General features: G+C 36.9%; 1 non-coding gene and 1 pseudogene across 1 annotated transcript; one reads left to right on the plus strand and one right to left on the minus strand.

The window, feature by feature from the left end:
• Positions 1–430: 430 nt before the first annotated feature.
• Positions 431–26,523, minus strand: LOC118837376 (annotated as a pseudogene).
• LOC118835032 lies at positions 7,315–7,421 on the plus strand. Its single transcript, XR_005009396.1, has one exon. It is a non-coding gene; the product is annotated as a U6 spliceosomal RNA (small nuclear RNA).

A 26,523-nucleotide genomic window follows, 5' to 3' on the forward strand; every position in this document is an offset into this window, starting at 1 on the left:
CTATTGCTGTGCTGTAAAAAATGACATATGTTGAATACAGCTAAGCATGGAAAGATATATGTCAACTGATAAAGAGTGAAGTAAGCAGAGCTAAGAAAAATTTTTTGATGTAACAATATGAATTTAAAAGAATATAAATTTAAGTTTAAGAAACTTAAATATAGTAAAAGATTTTATCAACAATAAATGCAAAGGATATTTTTAGTGCAAAGTGCAGAAGGATTTCTCAGATAATAAAGGGCATCCTAATTTGTACAGAATCAGGTCCAGCTCTGTGCAATGGATAGTTAATCTCCACTACACAATCCTACCATTAGGATAAAATTACTGATTGCAGATCACATCTACAAGGTATTTAATTGAGACTGTTCAATCTTTTGTTGTCTGTTCATGTGTTCATGAAAATCCAGAAGGGATCATGGAACTGGGTCTACTGAAGGTTCTCCTCTTTTGCTCTGGGATAATGGAAAATAGTTTTCTTTTCTATGAAGCTGCTGAGAAAATCATCTATTTCCATTTTCTCCTCAAGGAAATCCTCTGAGAGTGTGTCGGACTCTTCCTCAGCCTTGTGGGCTTCCACCTTCAGCCTCACCTGCCTTTACATCTTCTGTAGTTCAGCATTTGCTTTATTGGCTCTAGAAGGAATTTTTTTTTTCCAGGAAGAGTTTTGATGCTCTTTACTGAGTCGTCCTTGTCAGTGTATGATTTGCTTCAGCAAAGTCGAGAACTGCTCTAGCAATGTTTCTTTTTGTTCATTGGTATCTGTTAATTGTGACAGGCTGAGTGAAGTGAGTTCAGAGAGGTCTGGAGACACATCAGAAATATCAGGCATCTTATAACCATATGCTTTTTGGCCTGTCACCATTGGGTTATCTGTGGTGGGGAAAGGTAATGGCAGATTGGAGGGGAAACCAAAGGAGGGAGCGGCAGAGTTGGGTGTGGAATAACTTGCGGCCCAAGAAACAGTGTCTGCAGCTAGGGCGGAAGCTACAGATCTGTTTGCTTCTTGCAGAGGTTAGGGGAAGAAATGCAAAGCCCTGAGCAATATAAGAAGCCATCCCTCCTGGGCTACTATTGTACATGTATCAAAATGCTGAACTGGGAGCCAAACCTGGAGGATTCTTCCGGAACTCATCCAAGAAACTTTGGATGATTTTTCCAAGGTCTGAATGCATTGTAAAATTGTTTATTAAAGGACAGATAACATACACTCCATGTTTGTCCATTAAATGATGTTATATTGGGGGAATAAACATTGATCACTGGTTTTTCCTGAGTAAAGTGAGGAGGAAGGAAGATAGTTAATGTTAACTGTAAGATTGTTTACTGTGAATGGTAATCTATGCTCCACATTTTTCTGCATTTCTGCTATGCAGGTGTGCCTGGAGCACGGAGAGTGGGTAAGATGCTCTTTCTGCTACTGGAGGCTGGTGAGACTCTCCTTCTGTGCCGCTCCCAAGTCTTCTCCTCTGGCCACAGACAACCCACTGCTCTGGATCAGAGGAAAGAGGCAACTCTTGCCTGGGCCACCCTGTTGACCACTCCATCAGGAAAACAATGTTTAAAAGAACAACCACAAAACAAAACAAAGGTACAGGCTACAGAAGTGCAAAGAACAACTTCAAAGAGCAGATACAAGAACATGCTACCTCCCTATCCCTTTGTAAAGGTAGGTGGTCCATGGGTGTGGTGCATTGCATGTATTTGCAGGCTTTTGAGATTGGTTTTGCTGATTTTCTTTTTCTTTAAACATATCATTTGCTGTATGGGATGGCTGTTTGGGAGAAGAAGGAAGAGAGATACTGGGGAAACTTTTGGTGCTAAAAAAAAATCAATAAATTATATATTTTTAAAGAAAATTCTTTAATAGCACAGATAACCCAAAGAGAAATAGAAATTCAGTAATTGAATTCAACAAACATATACTAAAGACACTTTGCTAATACAAATAGGAAACTTTCCTGGTCTTTAAGAAACCTATATATTTATGTGGAAAAGAGACTCATTAAATGTAAGAAATCTATGATATTTTACCGATTAATTTTACATGTGAAGACATGATGGTTATGACATGTTATGACATGAAAGGGAAGTGACCCAGTCATACAGCAGGAGTGCAAGAGAGCAGATGAATTGTCTGAATAGTTAATGTTCATCGCTTAGTTACTAAAAGAATAAGACAACTTTGGGCACATCCTGTCTGGTAAATATTTAGCAGAACAAGTCTAAGTGCTGCACAGAGCAAGAAGACTTATGATGATTTCAATCTGTAAGATTTGAGTTGCAAATAAGACTCAGTTCAAGTACTCACGGCGTTTATACTCAAGTACCGGGTATAAGCCATAAATGCAAATGGCGATATGTGTTTGAATATAATCAATGCAGAGAGAGATTCAAGTGGAGTAGTATAAAGGATTTAAACTAAGAATGATCACTAAAATTTTGAGGATTCCCAGAAGTCTTCATGAAAATGACATTATGGCTATACCTTCAAATAGGTTTTCAACATGAGGGAGTCCATTCCAAGTGTGGGTGTGGGATAAAGTACGCACAGAAGCTAGAGATGGAATGATGACACACCACAGTGAAAAGACAAATTTTACTGGACTATTGGAAGGAGAAGACTGTGAAATTAGACTGCATAGTGTAAAATTGATTATTTGTTAGTCATTGGAACATCACTGAAGGATTTTGAATACTAAAGTGTTATGTCAGATTTGCTCATTAAGGAAATTACTCTGGCAGGGCTGTGATGGATGGATTGGACTATGGAGAGGCAGTAATGGATAGTCCAAGAAAAAAAAAACCATGAGAATCTCAGATAGGAGATGATAATTCAATAGTCCAGTTGATTGTTTTATAGTAGATAATAACATAATACCACATTTACATATAATTGTTGCAAAATGATTTGTCTTTTGTTTCATTTAATCTTCATAACAATACTAAGAAGAAGCAGCTGTTTTTATCTCATTTTTTTTTAGAAAAGGGCACAGAATCCCAAAGAGGTAAACTGAACTGCCCTTTTTACAGAACTAGTGTCCGAAGCATAATGAAAACCTAGGCCTTCCTGACTCTTTTTCTGGAGCTCTATTAATTATTTTATGCTGTTCTCTGAATTGGTGCAAATTTCAATCCATTTATGCCCTTTCATAATACTGTCTGATTATTATCCATGTTTTTACATAGGTCTACTGCATCAGGTTTAGCCAACATGCTGAAGGTCTTCCTCTGGGTCTTAGATTTTGTAGTTATAATTGGAGCATAGGAATGAATTTGTTTTGCCTTGATCTGCAGTGATGATTGTATCAGTACTATTTCCAAGCATACATTCCTGTATTCCTTATGTTTTAAGGTCAACATGGGAAAATATTGGTTTTAAGTCAACAATAGAAATGTATTGCAGCCTTCTTATACCTACCCTATGTTTCTAAAGTTTTTCGATTTTGTTTGGTTTTTTTTTTTTTACTTTTTGGCTCATTTGTCACTCCTATACTTTGGTGACTGTAATTTTCCAAGATTTGTAGTCACATAAGAATTCCAGAAAAAAAATATTCATGTTTAAAAAATGATTTCTTGGTGTCAAGGAGCACTTTGGGATCATTTTCAGCACAGTGTAATTTTCAAAGGAAATCCAGCTTTGTAGCTTTCCCTTATTGAAATCTGAGTTCTACTTATACTCCATTTATATAGTACTTGTACCATATATGTAGATGTGTACATGTGTGTATGTATATATACATACTAGCTCAATGGATTATGAATTATAGGCATTTAAATTCATTTAGTTTATTTTTTCTTTGTCCTGCATGAGCACTTAGACTAAACTCTTTGGAGTAATTACGGTCCCCATTGAGAAGGCTCTGTAATGTTTTGAGGCCTAATGTAGTGAGCCTATGGTTATCTGCAACTTGGAGGATAAGGTGGAATCTTTCCTCCACATAGAATCCTTCTTTCATTTGCATCTTATATTGTACATTTCCCCATAGCAGTGATAAAGTTTCATTGACTATTCATGTCCCTACTTTATTCTGTATAAATCACAGTGTTGTTGAAATGCCTTATCTCTGTGGTTGGATTAATCAAGGAATCTTTTAGGATCCTAGTATATGTATAAAGGAGTCTTCATTGAGCAGGAGCTTATAAGGTTGAGTTTTGTTCCAAGTCAAATGCTATTTTATCATAAACAACAAAGTGGGATCTTGTCTTCACAATACTTTTGAGTTATTTATGTAACTACAAAAATGTTGTCTGCTGCAGAATATTGTTTGCAAAAGCATGATTTTTCCCTTCTCATACTTTCATTGTAGATACCCTTGATAGGCAGGCACCTTAATATCATAAGGATTTTATAATGATGAAAAGTAGTCATATGTTTGAAATTATCAATGTCCTCCTCAATTGACTTTTATAGGTAGTATTGCAATCCATGATTTAAATTGTTTTTGGTATTTTCTCTATTAAAAAAATTCTCCATGCTTTTATGATTGTATTGCCTCCAGTACAATACATATTGTAGTCATGCAGCACCTCATCTGTCTTCTCAAGTGCCATTTCATCTCCCTCATAAGGCACATAAAGGAAATCAATGTTAGGGCCCTAATGTGGTTGTTCTTCTGTCACCAGTGATGCAAGTCAATCATTATAGAAACAATAGACAATTTGTTCCATTTTGTCTATTTCTTGTCCTTGTGACAGTTTCATCTATAAAGTTCTTAGTGTGGTTGTTATAAAGTTCTTAAAATAAATATGATTCCATTGGGTCCATTGAGGTTCCTGTTGAATTTTCTTTAGAGTTTTTTTTTTCCACACATCCACAATTTCTTATTATTTTGTATGGAGATACTATTCATAATCTTCAAACATTTCCTTCCATCATATTTTAGGCAGCCAGGTGGCTAGACTTACATTCTACTGGAATAGCCTTTGATAAACGAGGATCACATTCATAACATACGTAATGAGAAATCAGGTAAGAATCAGGTAAGATTCTAGGAATAGTATTAGCCTTTGAAATTTTATTGAGCCTATTAAAGCTGTAGCTCTGCTAATAATAAACTAGAAGACAAACATATTTAAAATGACTAGGATGGGTGATAGAGTTTGAGACTTAAGGGGAGTGGGTGTTTGGAAAACTACTGTTGAGAATGTTATAGGGAGTAAATAAAATAAAATACAATTCCTATTTGCAGTATATGTAATAACTTAATCTTTGAGTTTGAAAGCCTGGACTCCACTATTTACTAAATTTTTTACTCTGGGCAAGTTATTTCAGCTTTCTGAGCCTCATTCCATTTACTTGGAAAAGGGTTAAAAAGAAATTCATAATATTACTCTCATGATTATTTGGAAAAAAATGGTTTGTGAATCATCTTTGCGGGTACACGTTCTAGGTCTGGCCATGTCACTCTCTTTCTCAATAAAATCTATCACTTCCCTGTTACTTCTAGGGTAAAACTGAAACTTGTCTATCATTTAAACCCATTCATATTCTGGCTCTGACTTTACAAGTTTATTACATGTACTCCGATTCTTGGACATTTTGGTACTGTTAAACCAGGTTTCTTGCAGTTCTTAATGAAAGTCCATCTTCCCCCTCTATCCATCTGTGTGGGCTAGCTATCATTCCTTTCTGCCATACATTCTCCTCATGGAATCACTAGGTTGTTTTCCCCCCAAAGCTCTGCTCAAACCCTCTTCCTACATGCCAACTTTTCTGGAACTCAGGATTTGATGTTCAACTGCTTAGCATAATCTGGGCAATAGTTGTTTGAATTTCTAATCTAGTAAGGAGTGTGTGTGTATGTGTGTGTGTGTTTATAAAATTCATTTCAAAAGTTTAAATCTCAAGAAGGTCCTATAAGCGTTCCACAATTGGTGTAATTATGGTGATATTATTCAGATTCACAGATCTATAGGAGTGTCTTGAGGAACTTATTATCTATGGTGATACTCTTCAATCAGGCTCTGTGGTGGGCATTCTTCATGATCATGGCAAACACCTTGGCAAGCATATGTCTGCATGTTTTAGGTCTCAGCTGAAAATAATCACCACATTATCAAAGACATGTCTATTTTTGCATGTATAAATAATTTTGTATTAATAGCCAAAATATGCAAGAGATCTAATTTGAGTAGCAACTTTAATGTGGCCTTTTAGTCTTTTGAAGTAATTTTTTCCCCTAGAGTCAACATACTATAGCTGAACCATGTATCCTCTGCACCTTCTAGTCATTTCTCTTTCTCATCATTATTTGTATCATTTCTCAAGTCCTAACAAATCCCATTAGTACATGAATTACTCTCTTTTCAGGTCACATGAAGTAGTCAAGTAACACTAAAATGGTAACCAATCTCTGTTTATTCCAGAAAACTCCTCTTTACAGGTAGAAAAAGTGTCACTTGTCATTAGCTTCATTTGCATCCCTTCCCATAGTTTTCAGGCCATGTGACAGCACTCCTATCCCTGCCTGCCAAATTGAATTAATTTCACTAGTAAAATTTTATGAAACAGTATCACATGCTTTATTAAACTCAAGATATATTATGTTTAATGCATTTCACTTCATCTGCTAATCTCATAATTCTATTAAAAATGCAATCAACTTTTCCTGGTATGAATTATTCTTCATAAGATGCTACTGCTTATTGCTTATGATTCCATTATTGAGAAGATGTTTACAGATTTTTATCTCTTAATAGTTGTTCCATTATTGCACTGCCTTGTGGTAATTACCAGCTACCCTTTCTCCTTTGGAAAAGTTGTGAAGATTTCTATTCAGTCACTAACTAGCTAACTGATAAAGTTGCAGTTTTGATGATAGCAATTCTCTCTCAAATTTGCCTCAGCATTTCTGTGCTCCTTATGCTAATTGGTGTTTGATGTCTATCTGAAGTGAGAAAAAAATTTTGGTGGGAGGGAGTGAATGAAAAATCATCTTCCACAAGAGAGTAATGACTATAATTTAATCTGTGCCTATACATAAAAAATGTGGAGAATTGAAGCAGAAATGTCTAGGTAAATCAATTGAATACAACAAATATATATTAAGTGTGATTTTTCAGTGGAGAACTAAGCTAATAACTAATGAAAATACCAAATTTGGGTAAGACAAAGTCTCCACCTTCATGGAGTTTAAAATCTAGTTGGGCAAAAGGGGATGAAACACATATAATTAAATTAGAAGCAATGTAACACAAAAGTTCCTCTGAAAGGTTCAAACAGAGTTTATCATATGGTAGCTTAAAAAAGTTTTCACAACTGAATGCATTGTAATTTTGATGATCAAGGTTGGACCTAAATAAATGGTGAGTGTGCTTGCTTCTGCAGCATATAAACTAAAATCGGAGCGATGCATAGGAGATTAGTATGGCCCCTGTGTAAAGATGACATGCAAATTCATGAAGTGTTCCATATTTTTTATTAATTTAAAACAAAAAGAAATGATGAGAAATCACACTTTCCTCTCTTCTTTTCAGATGTCAGGGATTATGGATATGGAATGTTGAATAAACTTTCATATTCAGCTGATGTATTGGTAATTTTGCCATTTTTTTGTTTTGTTACAATGGATGCCTCTCTGGGTATGAGAAGGAAAAGGAATATATTCAAAAATAAAGATTTTCTCTTTGTATACATACATATGTATACACACATTATTTATATATACATATATTTAAAATTTTAAAACATTTAAAAATATGATTGGATGTGCCCATGTTTTTCATGAGCTTGTAAGTCCACGAAAGTAAAACTTTATCAAAGTATTAAAGAATATATTGGAGAGAGTAGTCTCAAAGCTGGGGAAGGTAGAATGTTGCTGGATTTTAAATGGTTTTGAAAACCAGACTACAGTATTTGAACTCTACTCATTAGGAGGCAGGGAAACACTGAACATTTTTAGCTGAGAAGTGATAGCATAAGATTTATAAATAAGGAAGTGAAGTCTAGCAGCAATGTGAAGAATTAATTTGGATAGGTAGAGGAGAGATGAGAAGAACTACTTATAGGCAGGGGTTATAATTTAAGTGCATGGATAATAATAAGAGTTTATACTATGGTGGCAAAAATGAGAATGTTGGGGAGGTGAATGATACAAAACATTTGTCAGTGGTAGAATTGATGGGGATTGGGAGCCGATTGACTAAGAGACGTAAGGGATGGGACAGAAGAACACCATAGTTTTTACCATGCAAGACAGAAATGAACAAGTGACACTGCTGCTGCCAGGGGCAATGAATTCAACATCTGTGTTGAAGGACTTAGGTATTTAAGGATAGAGGACTTAAGAAAGCAAGTGGTACATCCAAGTAGATACATATAGATAGGTAGATGTAGGTATAGATAAGGAAAATGAACTTCTGAACGAAGAAATGATTGAAAAATGTTTTTCAAGAACTTACTAAGGGCTGAGTGCTGTGCTAAGTATTAGAGATACAAATACAAGCAAGCAAAACAGCCATTGCCCTCAAGGACCTTTAGTTCTAATACACAAATACCTATTGTAATCAACTCTCATAGTGTTTGCACAATTCTATCTATGATTGATTTATTTTTCATTTTATTTCTGTATCCCTACTACCTACAGTATAAAAAGCACAGTAGACATTTAATAAGTACTTATTACATAGGATCTAAATAAGTTTAGGGGATGATGGATGTTTCTTTCGAATGTAAGTGACCATAGGGCAGGGAAAAGTAAAAACAAAACAGACCAGCAGATACAAATAAATAAATAAAAACCCTAACACCTACCTGTTTTTCACAGGACCCCTCTCATTTGGAACATTTAATAAATGTTACCTTCCAAAAATATCTCTATATTGTTGTTCAGATCGAAGCTTGTAAGCAATATCCTGTATTCAGACCCTCTGACATACTGTAATTTATGACTTATTTTTATGATAGCAAAGTTGTCATCTATTAATCTATAACAAATTTAGGGAGTTTTGTTTGGCTGATTTAAAAGCATTTTCTTCTAAAGTGCCTATAAAAATAGAGACTATAAATTGGCTAGCATGGATTGCCCATGGCAGCCCCTTTTTCTAATGAAAATTTTCATTGTCAGTGGATTTTATACAGAGCCTTTGGAGGTTGTTTAAATCGCCAGCAGTCAATTTAACCATGCTAATCTTTCTACCTGAGGGCCTAATTCTTAGAAAAGGTTTTGGCATGTTTTCATAGACTACTCATAATAATTATATGGAAGAACTGCGGATCCTAGTTGTCTGTATTATAATCACCTCATTTTATGTTTTGAAGTGTAAAAAGAAAAAAAAATCCCCCCTCCCCAGCTTCCACCCCTATTACATACCATGTTCCCACACACAAATAGACATAATCTTCTGGAAGATTCTGAGCATCCATCTGAAATGAATAAATATTCCTTTCTGAAAAAAAAAATACTGACTTGAGTATATGTACATTTTAACTGAGCCAGTACCTCTGTAAGTCTGTGCACTATGTATCCATCTTACACAATTGTTTACTGTTCTACAGGATGTACATGGTTGCCATAGCAACAACTCTGAATAAATGGGGTTCCTAACTTATCCTACTATCTCAAAGAAAAACAGCTTAACAAAGCATTCCCTGCTTTTACATTATACTGTCACATACTATAGGCCTGTTACAAGAATTTTTAAAAATCATTTGTCTTTTGAGAATTCAACCCCACAAGCCACACTCTGTTGCACTCAGTAATACCTATGGTCCATATATTATTCAGTGTACAACTGGAATCACAAGAGAAAAATACAACAGTAGTACTTATGTTGTTTACTCTCCAGATGATTGCATCCTGGGCCAAGGAGTAGTAATTGTACTACTCTTAGGTGAGGTATTAAAAAAGAAACAGATACCACAACAATCAGGCTATTTTTCTCATTACACAGCACTCCAAATGAGGAATGTCTCTTTTATTCTAACCTCTTCTCTGTCTCATGTATCCTAAGCACCCTCTTTTTTTCATATATTTTCCTGTGACTCTAAAGAATATGTTTCATCATCTTCTTGGAAAAAAATTACAGATTTACTGCCTTCAAGGTAACTTGTGTCCCATTTCTTTAGCTTTTCCTTCTTAATTCTTCTTTATTACTGTAACTTCAAAAGGGAAATTGTTTCGTCAACGTTGGGCCCTTCTTTCATCAATGCGGATTGCAACCCTCTTACATGTTAGTAGATGGTTTTATAATTTTCATGGTCTGAGAAAATTATTTACCAGTGGCCAGTTTCTCCACAGTACTAACATGGTCCTTGAATGACGGACATAAAGTACTAGGAACTGGTGATCCAAATACAAAAAGGAACACATTCATAGACAAGGAAATAGATAATTTCTAGAGGGAGAGAGCCATAACAATGATGAAAAACAGGGGCATAGAGTGAATCAAAAAAAAATTTAAGACCCAAAAGAGCACATGTAACTCCACAAACTCTTAGATACCTGCCACCTGTTTTCTGCTCATCCTGTAATCAAAGCCATTCCAGTTTGAAAGGTTATTCCTGGCAGACTTAGCTATCCTCTGGACAAGGCTTTGAGATTCCAGAGTCTTCTCTACACCACTAGAAAAAAAAATCAGAGCATGAATTTATTGTCAGTTCTACTCTTTAATGAATTTATACATTAACAATTTCATTCAAACCAACAAAGATGTATTAGTTAACTACAATGTGCAATTCAATATTCCCTTTTATAAAAATTTGTTTAATAGGGGGGCGGAGCCAAGATGGCCGCATGAAGGCAGCCTCTTACCGGAGCTCTCTCACAAGGTCTGTCAGATTCCCATAAAAAAGTGAATTTGAGCAGATTTGAGAGAGTCAGAAACCGCGAGCAGTCTGCGTGGGGCAAATTTCCGAGCCGGGAGAGTCTGAAAGGCCAGAGGAACGAACCTGCAGGCGCGGAGAGTGCTCGGTGCGGAGCTGCTCCAGACCAAGGCGGAAGCGGCCGGCCGGGAAATCCACGTGGGAGACGAGCTGGGAGAAAGCTGGGCGCCCGAAACCGGCAGAGATCCCCAGGCCTCCCAACACAGGACGGCAGTCTCTGGGAGCGACGAGAGGCAGCGCAACGCCACCAGCCGCGAAAACACCCAGTCCTGCCGCTTGCAAAACCCAGGATCTCGGCCTCTTGAACTTCCGGAAGACTCAATGGCTAGGTAAGCGGCTCTAACCCCTCCCCCCCTCACCCAGAGAATTCCTCGGGAAAAAAAAAAAGAGAACTGAAACAGAGGAGAGAGTAGCGGGGCTTCACAGGACAAATACTAGAAGCTCATTAGTCCCAGAGGGGAAGAGTCGGCAGGGGGCCAAGCCAGGAGCCCAGACGTAACCTTGCTCCCCCAGGGGAAGCGCCAGTCATCAGCTCAAACAACAAACGGCTGAGACCATTGCTGAAAAGCAAGTGCTGGAGAGCACCCATAGGGAGTGAGACGCCAGGGAGCCAGACCCCTCCCCCACACCTCAGGAAACTGAAGGTTATAATTTTAGACTCACAACCCCCAGAATAAGAAAGCTGGGACAGAAAGCCCTGAGACTCACAGATAGAAATTCGTTCTAACGCCAGCAAAAGGCAATCCAACATGAAGAAGAACACAAAAAAACCGAGGACAATAGATTCTTTTTATGGAGACAGGCAGAATCAAAATATCGACTTAGAAGAAGATAGCAATGACACGGTAGATACATCAGATACCTCAAAAGCTAATATGATCTGGTCTCCAGCCCAAAAAGCACTGCTGGAAGAGCTAAAAGAGGATTTTAAAAACCAAATTAGGGAGCTAAAAGAAAATATGGAAAAAATGGAAAAAAGGGAGAAAAAATCCACTGACGAAATCAAGTCCCTAAAGAATAAGATTGGCGAAATGGCTGTGGAGATTCAGAATCTAGAGAGAGAAAAGGACACCCTGAGAGGTGAAATCAACCAATTGAAAATGGATGCTCAAAAGCAAAATGTAAACACTAACTCATTTAAAATTAGACTTGAGCAAGTGGAAGCTAATGAATCTATGAGGCATCAAGAAGTAATAAAACAAAATGTAAAGAATGAAAAAATAGAAAAAAATGTGAAATATCTGATTGGCAAAACAACTGACCTGGAAAATAGATCCAGGAGAGACAATTTGAGAGTTATTGGTCTACCGGAAATCCACGATGAAAAAAGGAGCCTTGACAGTATCTTCGAAGAAATTATCAAAGACAACTGCCCAGAGGTCCTAGAACCAGAGGGCAAAATAGTCATTGAAAGAATTCACCGATCACCCCCTGAAAGAGATCCCAAACTGAAAACACCAAGACATATTATAGCCAAATTTCAGAGCTATAAACTTAAGGAGAAAATACTGCAAGCAGCCAAAAAGAAGCAATTCAAATATCGTGGAACTACAGTCAGGATCACGCAGGATCTCTCAGCTTCCACATTAAAAGACAGGAGAAATTGGAATATGATATTCCGAAGGGCAAAGGAGCTGGGACTACAACCAAGGATCAACTACCCAGCAAAACTAAGCATAATTTTCCAGGCAAGGCGATGGACATTCAATGAAATAAGGGAATTCCAGACCTTCCTGATGAAAAGGCCAGAACTCAATGGCAAATTTGATCTCCAAATACAAACCTCAAGAGAGACATAAAAAGGTAACCAGGGGGAAAAACCCCACAAACTTCATTAACCAATAAGCTTAGGTTGTTTACATCTTTATGTGGGATTATATCATCTTATGTATGTTTTTTATGTATATATATATATACATATACATATATAAGTCATTCTTGTGAATGGTACAACTATTGTGACAAATGAAAGGGATATACATAGGTTGTGAATGCCTGTATAAATTGACTGATGTAAAGATATAAAATATAAATAAGAGATATAAAGGGAGGGCTATGAGGGAAGTGGCAAGAAGGTTGTAGAAAAGGGTAAATTACACCAAAGGAAGTGGCAAAAAAACATATTATAGTAGAGGGAAAGAAGGGAGGGAGAAGAGCAGTATTTGAGCTTTACTGTCATCTGATCTAGTTCAAGAAGGGAATAACATACTCGGATAAGTTTAGAAATCTAACTTGTCCTACGGGAAGTGGGAGGGAAAGGGGGGAAAAAGGGAGGGGGGAGGGCAGAAGGAAGAGGAGAAGTAGCAAGTGGGTAACGGTTAGATAAGGGAGGGGAATAAAGAGGGAGGGTTAACTGAGGAAAGCGGCGGTCAAAAGCAAAACTTTGTTGGGGAGGAGAAGGGGAAAGGGAGAAATAAAAGCATAAACAGGGGGAATTAGGATGGAGAAAAAGACACAGATAGAAATCATAACCCTGAACGTGCAGGGGATGAACATTCTCACAAAACAGAAGCAGATAGCAGAATGGATTAAAAACCATAATCCTACAATATGCTGTTTACAAGAAACACATCTGAAACAGGGGGATACACATAGGGTTAAGGTAAAAGGCTGGAGTAAAATATATTGTGCCTCAGCTAAAGTAAAAAAAGCAGGTGTAGCAATCCTAATCTCAGACAAAGCAAAAGTAAAGATAGATCTAATTAGAAGAGATAAGGAAGGACATTATATCCTGCTGAAAGGCACCGTAAACAATGAAGCAATATCATTGCTTAACATATATGCACCAAGTGGTAAGGCATACAAATTCTTAGAGGAGAGGTTAAGGGAGTTACAGGAAGAAATAGACAGCAAAACTATAATATTGGGAGACCTCAACCTCCCCCTTTCTGAACTTGATAAATCTAACCTCAAAATAAATAAGAAAAAAGTTAAGGAGGTAAACAGAATTTTAGAAAAGGCACATATGATAGACCTCTGGAGAAAACTGAATGGGGATAAAAAGGAATATACTTTCTTCTCAAAAGTACATGGCACATACTCAAAAATTGACCATGTACTAGGGCATAAAAACCTCACAATCCAGTGCAGAAAAGCAGAAGTAGTCAATGCATCCTTTTCAGATCATGATGCAATAAGAATCATTTTTAATAAAGAACCATGCAAAAATAAGCTAAAAACTAATTGGAAACTAAATAATTTAATTCTAAAGAGTGAGTGGGCCAAAGATCAAATCAGAGAAACAATCAATAATTTCATTCAAGAGAATGACAATAATGAAACAACATACCAAAACTTATGGGATGCAGCAAAAGCAGTTCTTAGGGGAAGTTTTATATCTCTAAATGCCTACATGAATAAAATAGGGAAAGAGGAGATCAAAGATCTGGGCATACAGCTGAAAAAGCTAGAAAAAGAGCAAATTGAAAACCCCCAATTAAATACCAAATTAGAAATACTGAAAATCAAAGGAGAGATTAATAAAATTGAAACCAAGAAAACTATTGAATTAATAAATAAAACAAAGAGCTGGTTTTATGAAAAAACCAATAAAATTGACAAACCTTTGGCCAATTTGATTAAAAAAAAGAAAGAAGAAAATCAAATTACTAGTATAAAAAATGAAAAGGGTGAGGTCACCTCTAATGAAGAGGAAATCAAAACAATAATTAGGAATTATTTCGCCCAACTGTATGCCCATAAATTTGACAACCTTAGAGATATGGATGAATATCTACAAAAACATAAACTGCCCAGACTAACAGAGAAGGAAGTGAAATTTCTTAATGACCCCATATCAGAAAAAGAAATTGAGCAGGCCATCAACGAACTCCCTAGGAAAAAATCTCCAGGGCCAGATGGTTTTACATGTGAATTCTATCAAACATTTAAAGAACAACTAATTCCAATACTTTGCAGACTATTTGGGAAAATAGGAGAAGAAGGAGTCCTACCAAATTCTTTTTATGACACAAATATGGTACTAATACCTAAACCAGGTAGAGTTAAAACAGAGAAAGAAAATTATAGACCAATTCTCTAATGAATATTGATGCAAAAATTTTAAATAAAATATTAGCAAAAAGATTGCAGCAACTCATTACGAGAATAATACACCATGACCAGGTAGGATTTATTCCAGGAATGCAAGGCTGGTTCAATATTAGGAAAACTATTAGCATAATTGACCATATCAACAACAAAACTAGCAAAAACCATATGATCATCTCAATAGACGCAGAAAAAGCCTTTGACAAAGTACAACACCCATTCCTATTAAAAACACTAGAAAGCATAGGAATAAGGGGAACCTTCCTCAAAATTATAAATAGCATCTACCTAAAACCATCAACAAGCATTATTTGTAATGGGGATAAACTAGATGCATTCCCAATAAGATCAGGGGTGAAACAAGGATGTCCATTATCACCCCTATTATTCAATTTGGTTCTAGAAACATTAGCTGTAGCAATAAGAAAAGAAAAAGAAATTGAAGGAATTAGAATAGGAAAAGAAGAAACTAAATTATCACTTTTTGCAGATGATATGATGATTTATCTAGAGAATCCTAGAGAATCAAGTAAAAAACTACTTGAAATAATAAACAACTTTAGCAAAGTTGCAGGATATAAAATAAACCCACATAAATCCTCAGCATTCCTATACATTACTGACAAAGCCCAACAGCAAGAGATAGAAAGAGAAATTCCATTCAAAGTTACTGAAGGCACTGTAAAATATTTGGGAGTCTATTTGCCAAGACAAACCCAGGGCCTATATGAACATAACTATGAAACACTTTTCACGCGAATAAAATCAGATCTAAATAAATGGAGAAATATCAGTTGCTCATGGTTAGGCCGAGCTAATATAATAAAAATGACAATTCTACCTAAATTAATCTATCTATTCAGTGCCATACCAATCGAACTACCAAAATTTTTTTTTGCTGAGCTGGACAAAATAATAACAAAATTCATTTGGAAAAACAAGAGGTCTAGAGTATCTAGGATATTAATGAAAAGACATGCTAGGGATGGTGGTTTAGCCACACCAGATATTAAACTGTACTACACAGCAGCAGTCATCAAAACTGCCTGGTACTGGTTAAGAAACAGGGGTGTGGATCAGTGGTATAGGATAGGTACACAAGTAGGTGAAATCAACAAGTTTAGCAATCTACTCTTTGATAAACCCAAAGAAGCCAGTTTCTGGGCTAATAATTCACTATTTCACAAAAACTGTTGGGAAAATTGGAAAATGGTAGGGCAAAAACTGGGCATAGACCAATATCTTACACCATATACCAAAATAAAGTCAAAATGGGTTCATGATTTAGGAGTAAAAGTTGATACTCTAAGTAATTTGGGAAAGCAAGGAATAGTTTACTTATCAGATTTGTGGAAAAGTAAAGAATTCATGACCCAACAAGAGATAGAGAGCATTACAAAATGCAAAATGGATAATTTTGATTATGTCAAATTGAAATGTTTTTGTACAAAAAAAGCCAATGCAACAAGAATTAGGAGGGAAGCAGAAAATTGGGAGAAAATCTTTGCAACTAGTATCTCTGATAAAGGCCTCATTTCTAAAATATACAGGGAGCTAAGCCAAATATATAGGAATACAAGCCATTCCCCAATTGAGAAATGGTCAAAGGATATGAACAGGCAGTTTTCAGAGGAAGAAATTAAAGCTATCTACAGGCATATGGAAAAATGCTCTGGATCGCTGCTGATTAGAGAAATGCAAATCAAAACAACTCTTAGATACCACATCTCTCCTGTCAGATTGGCTAAAATAACAAATCAGGAGAATGATAAATGCTGGAAAGGATGTGGGGAAATTGGAACATTGTTGCATTGCTGGTGGAGTTGCGAGCTGATCCAGCCATTTTGGAGGGCGGTGTGGAACTATGCCCAAAGGGCTATAGAAATGTTCATACCCTTTGACCCAGTAATACCACTTCTAGGGTTGTATCCCAAAGAAATCACGCAAGCGGGAAAAGGACCCATATGTACAAGAATATTTATAGCAGCTCTCTTTGTGGTAGCCAAGAATTGGAAAGCAAAGGGATGCCCATCAATTGGGGAATGGCTGAACAAGCTGTGGTATATGAAGGTGATGGAATACTATTGTGCCATAAGAAATGGGGATGATGCAGACTTCATGACAACCTGGAAAAACCTACACGACATAATGCTGAGTGAGTGGAGCAGAGCCAGGAGAACGTTGTGCACAGCCACAGATATGTGGATTCCGTGAGGACCAACCCTGACATACTGCGCTTCTCTCAGCAACCTAAAGGGGCAAGGACAAATCCAGGGGACTCACGATGGAGAATGCTATCTTCATTCAGAGAAAGAACTGCGAAGCTTGAATACAGACTGAGGCACACTACATGCTCGCCTTTTCTGCTTCTCTTTTGTTTTTGGTTTTGTTGTTTTTTTTTTTTTTGGTTCTGTTTCTTCTTTCTTATGATTCATTCCATTGGTCAAAATTCTTCTCCACGACTTGAATAGAGCATAAATTAATTCAAAAAAAAAATTTGTTTAATATTTTTAGTTTTTGACATTGATTTCCACAAGATTTTGAGTTAAAAATTTCCTCCCCATCTCTACCCCCCCTACCCTAAGATGGCATAAATTCTGATTGCTGCTTTCCCCAGTCTGCCTTCCCTTCTACCACCCCACTCTCCCACCCCTTATCCCTTTTCCCCTTACTTTCTTGTAGGGCAAGATAGATTTCTGTACCCCATTGCCTGTATATCTTATCTCTCAGTTGCATGTAAAAACAACTTTTTTTTAAACATTTGTTTTTAGAACTTTGAGTTCCAAATTCTCTCCCTTCTTTCTTCCCCTCCCACCCTCCTTTGAGAAGGCAAACAATTCAACATAGGCCAAACATGTATGTTTATGTAAAACACTTCCATAATGTTGTGAAAGACTAACTATATTTCTCTCCATCCTATCCTGTCCCCCTTTATTCACTTTTCTCCCTTGACCCTGTCCCTTTTCAAAAGTGTTTGCTTTTGACTACCTCCTCCCCCAATCTGCCCTCCCTTCTGTCATCCCCTCCCCCTCTTATCCTCTTCCCCCCTACTTTCCTGTAGGGTAAGATACCCAATTGAGTGTGTATGTTATTCCGTCCTTAAGACAAAACTGATGAGAGCAAGATTCACTCATTCCCTTTCACCTACCCCTTCTTCCCTTCCATTACAACAGCTTTTTCTTGCCACTTTTATTGAGACAATTTATCCCATTCTATTTCACCTGTTCTCCTTCTCCCAACATATTCCTCTCTCACTCCTTAATCTTATTTCTTAGACATCATCTTTTCATATTCAACTTACCCTGTGCCCTCTGTCTATGTATATTCCCTTCAACTACCTTAATACAGAGAAAGGTCTCATGTGTTATGAATATCATTTTTACATGTAGGAATGTATACAAAACAGTTCAACTTTAGTAACTCCCTTATGATTTCTCTTTCCTGTTTACCATTTCATGCTTCTCTTGATTCTTACATTTGAAAGTCAAATTTTCTACTCAGCTCTGGCCTTTTCATCAAAAATGCTTGAAAGTCCTCTATTTTATTGAAAAGTCATATTTTGCCTTGGAGAGTTATACTCAGTTTTTCTGGGCAGGTGATTCTTGGTTTTAATCCTAGCTCCTTTGACTTCCGGAATATCATATTTCAAGCCCTTCGATCCCTTAATGTAGAAGCTGCTCGATTTTGTATTATCCTGATTGCATTTACACAATACTCAAATTGTTTCTTTCTGGATGCTTGCAGTATTTTCTCCTTGATCTGGGAACTCTGGAATTTGGTGACAATATTCCTAGGAGTTTTCTTTTGGTGATCTTTTTCAAGAGGCAATTGGTGGATTCTTTCCATTTCTATTTTACCCTCTGGTTCTAGAATATCAGGGCAGTTTCCTTGATCATTTCTTGAAAGATGGTGTTTAGGTTCTTTTTTTTGATCGTGACTTTCAGGTAGTCCAATAATTTTTAAATTATCTCTCTTGGATCTATTCTGCAGGTCAGTGGTTTTTCCAATGAGATATTTCACATTGTCTTTCATTTTTTCATTCTTTTGGTTCTGCTTTATAATTTCTTGATTTCTCATAAAGTCACTAGCATCCACTTGCTCCAATCTAATTTTTAAGGTAGTACTTTCTTCAGTGGTCTTTGGACCTCCTTTTTCATTTGGCTACTTCTGCCTTTCAAGGCATTCTTCCCCTCATTGGCTTTTTGGAGCTGTTTTGCCATTTGAGTTAGCCTATTTTTAAGGTGTTATTTTCATCAGTATTTTTGGGGTCTCCTTTAGCAAGTCATTGACTTGTTTTTCATGGTTTTCTCCCATCACTCTCATTTCTCTTCCCATTTTTCCTCTACTTCTCTTACTTGCTTTTCCAAATTCTTTTTAAGCTCTTCCATGGCCTGAGACCAATTCATATTTTTCTTGGAGGCTTTTGATGTAGGCTCTTTGACTTTGTTGACTTCTTCTGCCTGTATGTTTTGATCTTCTTTGTTACCAAAGATTCTATAGTCTGAGTTCTTTTTAGCTGTCTTCTCACGCTCCCAGCCAGTTACTTGAGTTTTGAGCTTTTTCTCAGGGTATGACTGCTTTCGGAGTGTAGAGTGCTTTGTCCCAAGCTTCAGGGGTTTTGGTCTGCTGTTTTCAGAGCTACTTCTATTCTGGGGTCAAATGATGCACCACAAAGCTCCTCCACACCAGTGCTCTTCCTCCCCCAAGGACTGCTAACCAGGACTGTGACCCAGATCGAAGCAGGGCAAAGCAAGAGAACCTTGCCTCAGCACCAGCAAAGTGCTCCCTGCACTCCCCCTCTGATCTGAGGCTTGATTCCTCCCACCAGATGGGCCTGGGACTGGAAGCAGCAGCAGCACTGTTGCCGTTGCTGCTGCTGCCACTGTGCCACCTCCACTGCTGCAATTCACTCTTCTCAACACTGGGGAAAGATTAAAATAAAATGTCCTCAAGAAACTTCCTGTTGTTGTTGAGGTTGCTGTTGTTGTTTTGTTGTTGCTTTTCCTTTATTCTCAAAGAGGACCATGCCATCAAGGAGGTGATGCTTTAACATGCAAGTGAATTGGATTTAAGTGAGGGAAGGCTGTGCAAAGTCACCAGCCTCACTTTCTCCTTTGGAGACCTCTGGGTCCAGTGGCAAGATGTAAATTAGGATGACAGGAGCTGGTGGTGCAGTGAGTCGGAGTTCTGGAGTTCAAATGTGGCCTGAGACATTTAGTAGGTATGTGACCCTGGGCAAATTAATTAACTTATCTTTCCCTCAGGTTCCTCAATCTTAAAATGAGAATAATAATCAATCAATCACATTCTAATGGAACATACAGCATTTTGTAGAGAGATGAATGCAAAATAATTTCAAGAAGGAAAGAGCACCAGAAACTGGAGAGGGCTGGGGTAGATGACAAAGTTAGGAACAGGACATCTGAGCTGAGTCTGAGAGTAAGCTAGGAATCCAAATGGGCAAAAAAATGAAGGTAGGCATTCTAGATATCAACCTATACGAAGTTATGGAGAAAAACAGTAGAATTTTGAATTTTGCAAATGAGTAGCCCACTTTAGTCAGAGAATATTGTGCAAAGGCAAGTATTGTGAAGTATGCCTGAGAACAATATTTTGCCCTAGCATTTATAGGAAATCACTACAGGTTTTAGAATTGAAGAGTTGCATGCTAAGTCCTATGTCAATAGTATTTTTAATTCTGAAGCAGCAGCCATATGAATGGAGAAAAGTAAGCAGATATTACAGATCTTCTAGAGGTTTGTAAACTCCTTGGGAACAAAAATTATTTTATTTTTGTCTTTTTATCTCTAGTACCTAGCAAATAAATTGTACATAATAGGTGCCTTAAAATAAATTGCAATGGATCCTTAACCTTTCATGTTTGGATATCTACTGTATCCTCCTTTAAAGGCTATCCATCAGACATGCCAAATGCCTTACTATATCTTTCTTTAATATGTTGTGGATTATTTGAATTACTTTAATATGTTGTGGATTACAGAGATTTACTTGGGTTGTTAATCTATTTTTTCCTAACTCTGATTACACACTTGTCGCCTCCTTTCTAATTTTACTTCATAACACATGGAATAAATATGTTTCACATATTATATACAGATATAATATTGACTTCCTAAGTAAAGGACTTTATATACATTGAACATCCCAATGGATTTCAAAGAAATTACCCTGGTCAGATAGAAAACCTTTCTTGATTGAATCAATCAATCAATCAGAATGTGTGTGAGCAGGGCCTGTGTACCTTCCTGAATCAAAGTGTGTGTATATATAATAGGTACATGAATAATCTTAATCTTATATATGTAGATATGCGTGTATACATGTATTTTTTGTTTGGCTGTTGTGGCTTCCATTAGAGTTTGAATTCCTTGAGAACAAGGAGCACTTTGGCCTTTCTTTGTATCTCTACAGCTTAGCACAGTGCTTGTGACACGCTAAGTACCTAACCACCGTTTATAGAGAGACTGACTGAGGTGTGGCAAGGAGGGAGATACAGAGGATTTCCTTTAGCTCTATATGCATCACTGAGGAAAAGACCCAAGACCAGGGGTGGGGAACTTGAGGTCTAAAGGCCATATGTGGCCCTCTAGGTCCTCAAGCATGGCCCTTTGACTGAATCCAAACCTCACAGAACAAATCTCCTTGGCAGAAGTATCTCTTCTGTAAAACTTGGACTCAGTCAAAAAGCTGTATCCAAGGGCCTAGATGGCCACATGTGGCCTGGAAGCTGCAGGTTCCCCACTCCTGCCCAAGGTGATGCCATGAGGTTACCCCACTGTAATGTTAATCAAGGCAAGGGTTTTTTGCTGTTCTTCTCTTAAGTGTCTTTAATGAGTCTGGCCTTTTTTTGAATGGGGCAGATAAAGTGGGATCTTTTTTGTCTTGGAATGTTTCTCAGCACTAAGACAATTGAGAGTCATTGAACTGTATGATGTGGTACTGTCCATTCAAGAGCTTTCACACACCCTAAATGGTAAACCTCAAGCCCTCAAGGGCCCTGAACACTGGATATGTCCTAGAAGGTTAGCATTTCTCTTTTAGGGGTTCACTCATTGAAAGAATGTGGGTGACAAGACTCTGGGCAAGCCATTGAACCAGCCCCCCCCACCCCACTGCACTATGTAACCCAGACAGATAGATGTTGGTGCTTCTCTGGTAACATGTGTTGCTATGGATAGACTGGTTTGTATTAGTTGATCTGTTTATAATGTATGCTTGTAATTTCTGTTTGTATTTGCCCTGAAGTTCAGGGGCATGATCTTTTCCCCCTGAACTAAGTGAATGATATATGAATGTTTAATTAAACTGAGACTGTTAAACCCTTCGAGTTGCTTTCCTTAGAAAGGCAGATCAAAGAACCTGTGTTGGCAGCCCTTCCTGTGTGCTGCTGTTGTTGGTCTTACACAGCCACAGTAGCTGCTAACAACACTGTTGTTACACCTACCTACTGTAGAAATGAAGGAAATCTAAAGAAAAGGTCTCTTTTTTCCCCAGCTTTTACACCTGGGACCTATACATTCACAAACATTGTAACATAATTAATTGTTTGGTTACCCAAATGTTTCTAGTAACTTGATTTTTGCCTCAATAGGAAAGATGCACAGGGTTAACTGGAAATAGATAAAAATGTAAATTTAGGTTGAGAGCTGAACCTTTACCTACATGCTTGGAATTTTCCAAGCTGGGACCTTGGAGCAACTTCACCATGTATCTTAAGGGTAATTAGATTGTCCCTACACTTAAAATGAGTTAAACACACACACACACACACACACACACACACACACATACACACACGCATATGTGTACATGTTTACGTGTGCTAATCATATATGTGTGCGTGTATATATATATATGTGTATATATATATATATTCATTTACTAAAATGAAAGAGATATAACTAGATAGCATTTCCTCTGAAAAAGATCTATGAGTTTATTGTTCCGCAAAATTAGTGTGAGTCAGTATCCCAATATGGCAGTCAGAAAAGACAAATATGATCTTAGGCTTGATTGTGAGAGGCATAGTGTCTGTGACAAGAAAGGTGATAGTTTGTGCTCTGCCCAGTTCAGATTTCCTGACTCATGCATTTAGTTTGAGAGCCACACCTTTGGAAAGACATTGATAAGCTGGCGAGGAAGCCAAACTGAATGAGAGAATGGAGACTATGGTGTAAGAGGTTCAGCTGGAGGGGCTGTTGGTATGCAGACTGTAGAACTAAGGAAGGGAGTAAATGAGAAAGGACGGCTATTTTTGTGAATTTGAAGTTGTGTTCGGTGTGCTGGTTGGCCCCAGAAGACAATATTAGGAGCAACCAGTAGAAGTTACAGAGAAATAGATTTAGCTTTTTTGTGAGGAAAAACTTCCTAACATTTATTGTTATACCAACTGGGAAGGGCTAGCTTAGGAGCTTATGTTTTTCTCTTTAATCAAAAGCTAGGTGACTACCTGCAGAAGGATCCTTATGAGTTGGGAGAGATAGAAACAGTCAGACACAGAGATAGAGTGCATATTGTCTACTCCCTTTCCCATTCATTTATTCTGAAGAGCCAATCTATTTCTTCATGTAATACAGTTTCTCCATAATTATTGATACCCACATAGAGACAGAGATGATAGCAAGATAGAAATATGGTTAGGGGGTATCACATTCTTAAATTAATCTAATTCCTTTTCACTCTGTGCCTGAATTCTCTTAGTGTCATTTCTTTTACTTTCCTTTGTTGACATCAATCTACCTATTTGAGATGCATTCACAGCCTACTCAATTATTTGCTACACTGACTGCTTTCAAATTTCCCTAGTTTAGATTTTGGGTTAGGAACCTCTGCTTAACAAGCTGCTGCAGTAGCTATGCAGCTGCACCCTCTTGGAGAAAGACAGTGATGATCTCTCTTCTTTGAGAGCCACTTAGCAATGATCCTTCCTGATCAAGAGCTACTTAGTGAACGGTTAATGTGTATCTTCCTACCTGCTGTGCAGTTGCCTTTTCCCCATCAGTGTAAAATCCTCAGCTTCACGCACATCCTCCAGGTCTGTTGTACAAGGTGCATTTAATGCAAGTATATGTCGCATCCAAATGAGTTCTGCTGACAAGCCTGTTTGGGTTTCCTGATATTCAGAGACGGTGAATGATTTACGTGAAACTATATACATACGTATGTGTGTGTGTGTGTGTGTGTGTGTGTGTGTGTATATATATACACACACACATACATATACATATATATACATATATACATATATATACATATGTATATATATATAATTATTTTTACTTTCTTGAGCTTTTTAAACTTTTAAAATACTAAATGCAATCTTTCTTTTAAATTATTTTTGAATATATATCATACTTATGACCACTCTGCTGTGGTAATGCTGGTCTTTAATACCACCTGCTAAAGACTTTATGCAATAATAAGCAAAAGCTGGTTTCTCTTTTCCATAACAGGTTATCAATCATGGGATATTACATTTTAAAAGTAGTAAGCATATATATTCATAATATATGCTTACGTTATATATACACATAGAGTTTATATACTCACCTGAAACTTGCACATATGTCTCAGTGAATGCAGTTCTGAGTTGAAAGTTATTTTTCTTCTTTAAGTTTTCAAGTCTGCTGCTACTACTGTATGTCTATGTGACATGAATTCAAATGTTACACCTCTTAGAAATGAAATGGAATATCCTTCAAAAGTAATTGCAGAGAATATAACAGTTTTAAATATGACCAACATTTTACTAAATACACATGTCTGTATGTGTGTGTGTGTGTGTGTGTGTGTGTGTGTATGTACACTGGGAGAAAGAGTTGTATTAAGTTGATAGGTAGATCTATGGGTTTTATATAGAAGGAAGGAAAGAAGGAAGAAAGGAAGGAAAGAAAGAAGGAAGAAATACCTCAGAATGCTGGACCTTGAATCAGGTACAGCTGAACTGAAATTTGATCTCTGAATCTTATTGGCTGTGTAATCTTTAAATTTTCATATTTTAATATCCTTAATTTTAGAATAAATGGACAGATATAGACTGGTTTTAATGCTGAAATAAGAAAGTATGTATAAACCACTATACAAACTTTAAAGTGCTATATAAATGTGAAATACTGAAAATCAATTAATTTCACAGCTAAGCTGTGAAACAATTTAATAAATTAATTGATTTTCAGTGTCTTTATGCTTTCACTTTTTAACATGTATATTTATTTATATACAGGGTATGCATGTATACATATAAGTATATTACATACACATACACATACACATGTACATACACATACACATACATGTTGATGGCCAAAATGTTCCACTGGTATGCATATGATGTCAGTAGAAAGGGCAGAAGGTTTCTAGAATTTTGTGTGGATCCCTTGTGCAAACCCTTGGGAGAATATGGGCTAGAGTCACACAGGATGAACAAGCACGGCTAGGCTGCAATTTGCAGCATTGGAGGGAATTCAAATCTGTGAGATGCAAAATCTATTTAAGTATAAACAATTATATGCACACCAATATGTGGGCATATATAACCATCTACACAAGTATGTCTGTATTATGCATATAATATATTATGTTATTACATTATATATAATACACACATGTATGTATGTGTATATAAGTATTGATATATGCATGTGTGTTTACATGTGTGCTACATATATGTATTGACTTTGTGTACATGTGTATTCACATGTGTCCACACCCAATAAACATTAAAAAGTAATTGTTTTGCTATCTTATAAACAAGAACCACAAAGGATGGATGAGTGCAGTTGAGTTGTAATGTAAAGTTAATTCCCCCATCAATAAGATCTTAGCTCCACATAAGTATCTTCGAGGCAGTTATTTCCATTTAACAATTTTAGAGCATCATTGTTCCAGAGCTTATTTTAGACCACATGGTATTACTTTTAAGTGAATTTAGACAAGTTTGACTAATCTCACCCCGCCTCACCCCCCTGTAAAACCCATAAATACTAAACTGTGACTAAAAGTTCTTTCTGATGTTTCTGTCTCCTCTTCAACTCATAGCTCTCCTTCAGCTAATTTGCAACAGCTTTTACATCTGGTAGGTGTTTTTGTCCATGATTCACCAAATAATTCCTAATTCTTCAACCTTCTTCCAGTTTTTTTTCTGTCATTTATAATCAGACTTTGTATTTATATTCACTCTTTTTACCCAAAGAGCTGAAAACATTTTAAATCATCTCTCTAACTTTCATAATTTCCTGTTATATTCTAAGAATACATTTTCCTCTCCTTGTTTTAGGGATAATGAAACAGAAGTATAGAGCTGAATGTCACTGAATAAGTTGCTTCCTGAAAGAAGGGCAAAAGCAGAACTGGATAACTCTTACCTTTTAGTTCCATAGATTACAGATATCACCAGCAAGTAGAATTGCCAGTACTTTGGAGCTGGGAAAACTCATTTATTGATTACTGAAAGAATTTTGCCAATGAAATGGTGTATTGAGGGAATCAGCAAGAAGTCAGTCTTATAATTGCCAGTGTAATACGTTGCCTTCATGTTGGGCCAACAACTTGAATGCTGGAAACAAAGGTTTCTTGGGCCTTAACTGAGGTTCTACATAGATGCATTTCCTTTCTTTTGTAGCAGCCAT

The sequence above is a fragment of the Trichosurus vulpecula genome, chromosome 1 (genome assembly GCF_011100635.1).
Source record: "Trichosurus vulpecula isolate mTriVul1 chromosome 1, mTriVul1.pri, whole genome shotgun sequence".
Lineage (NCBI taxonomy): Eukaryota > Metazoa > Chordata > Mammalia > Diprotodontia > Phalangeridae > Trichosurus > Trichosurus vulpecula.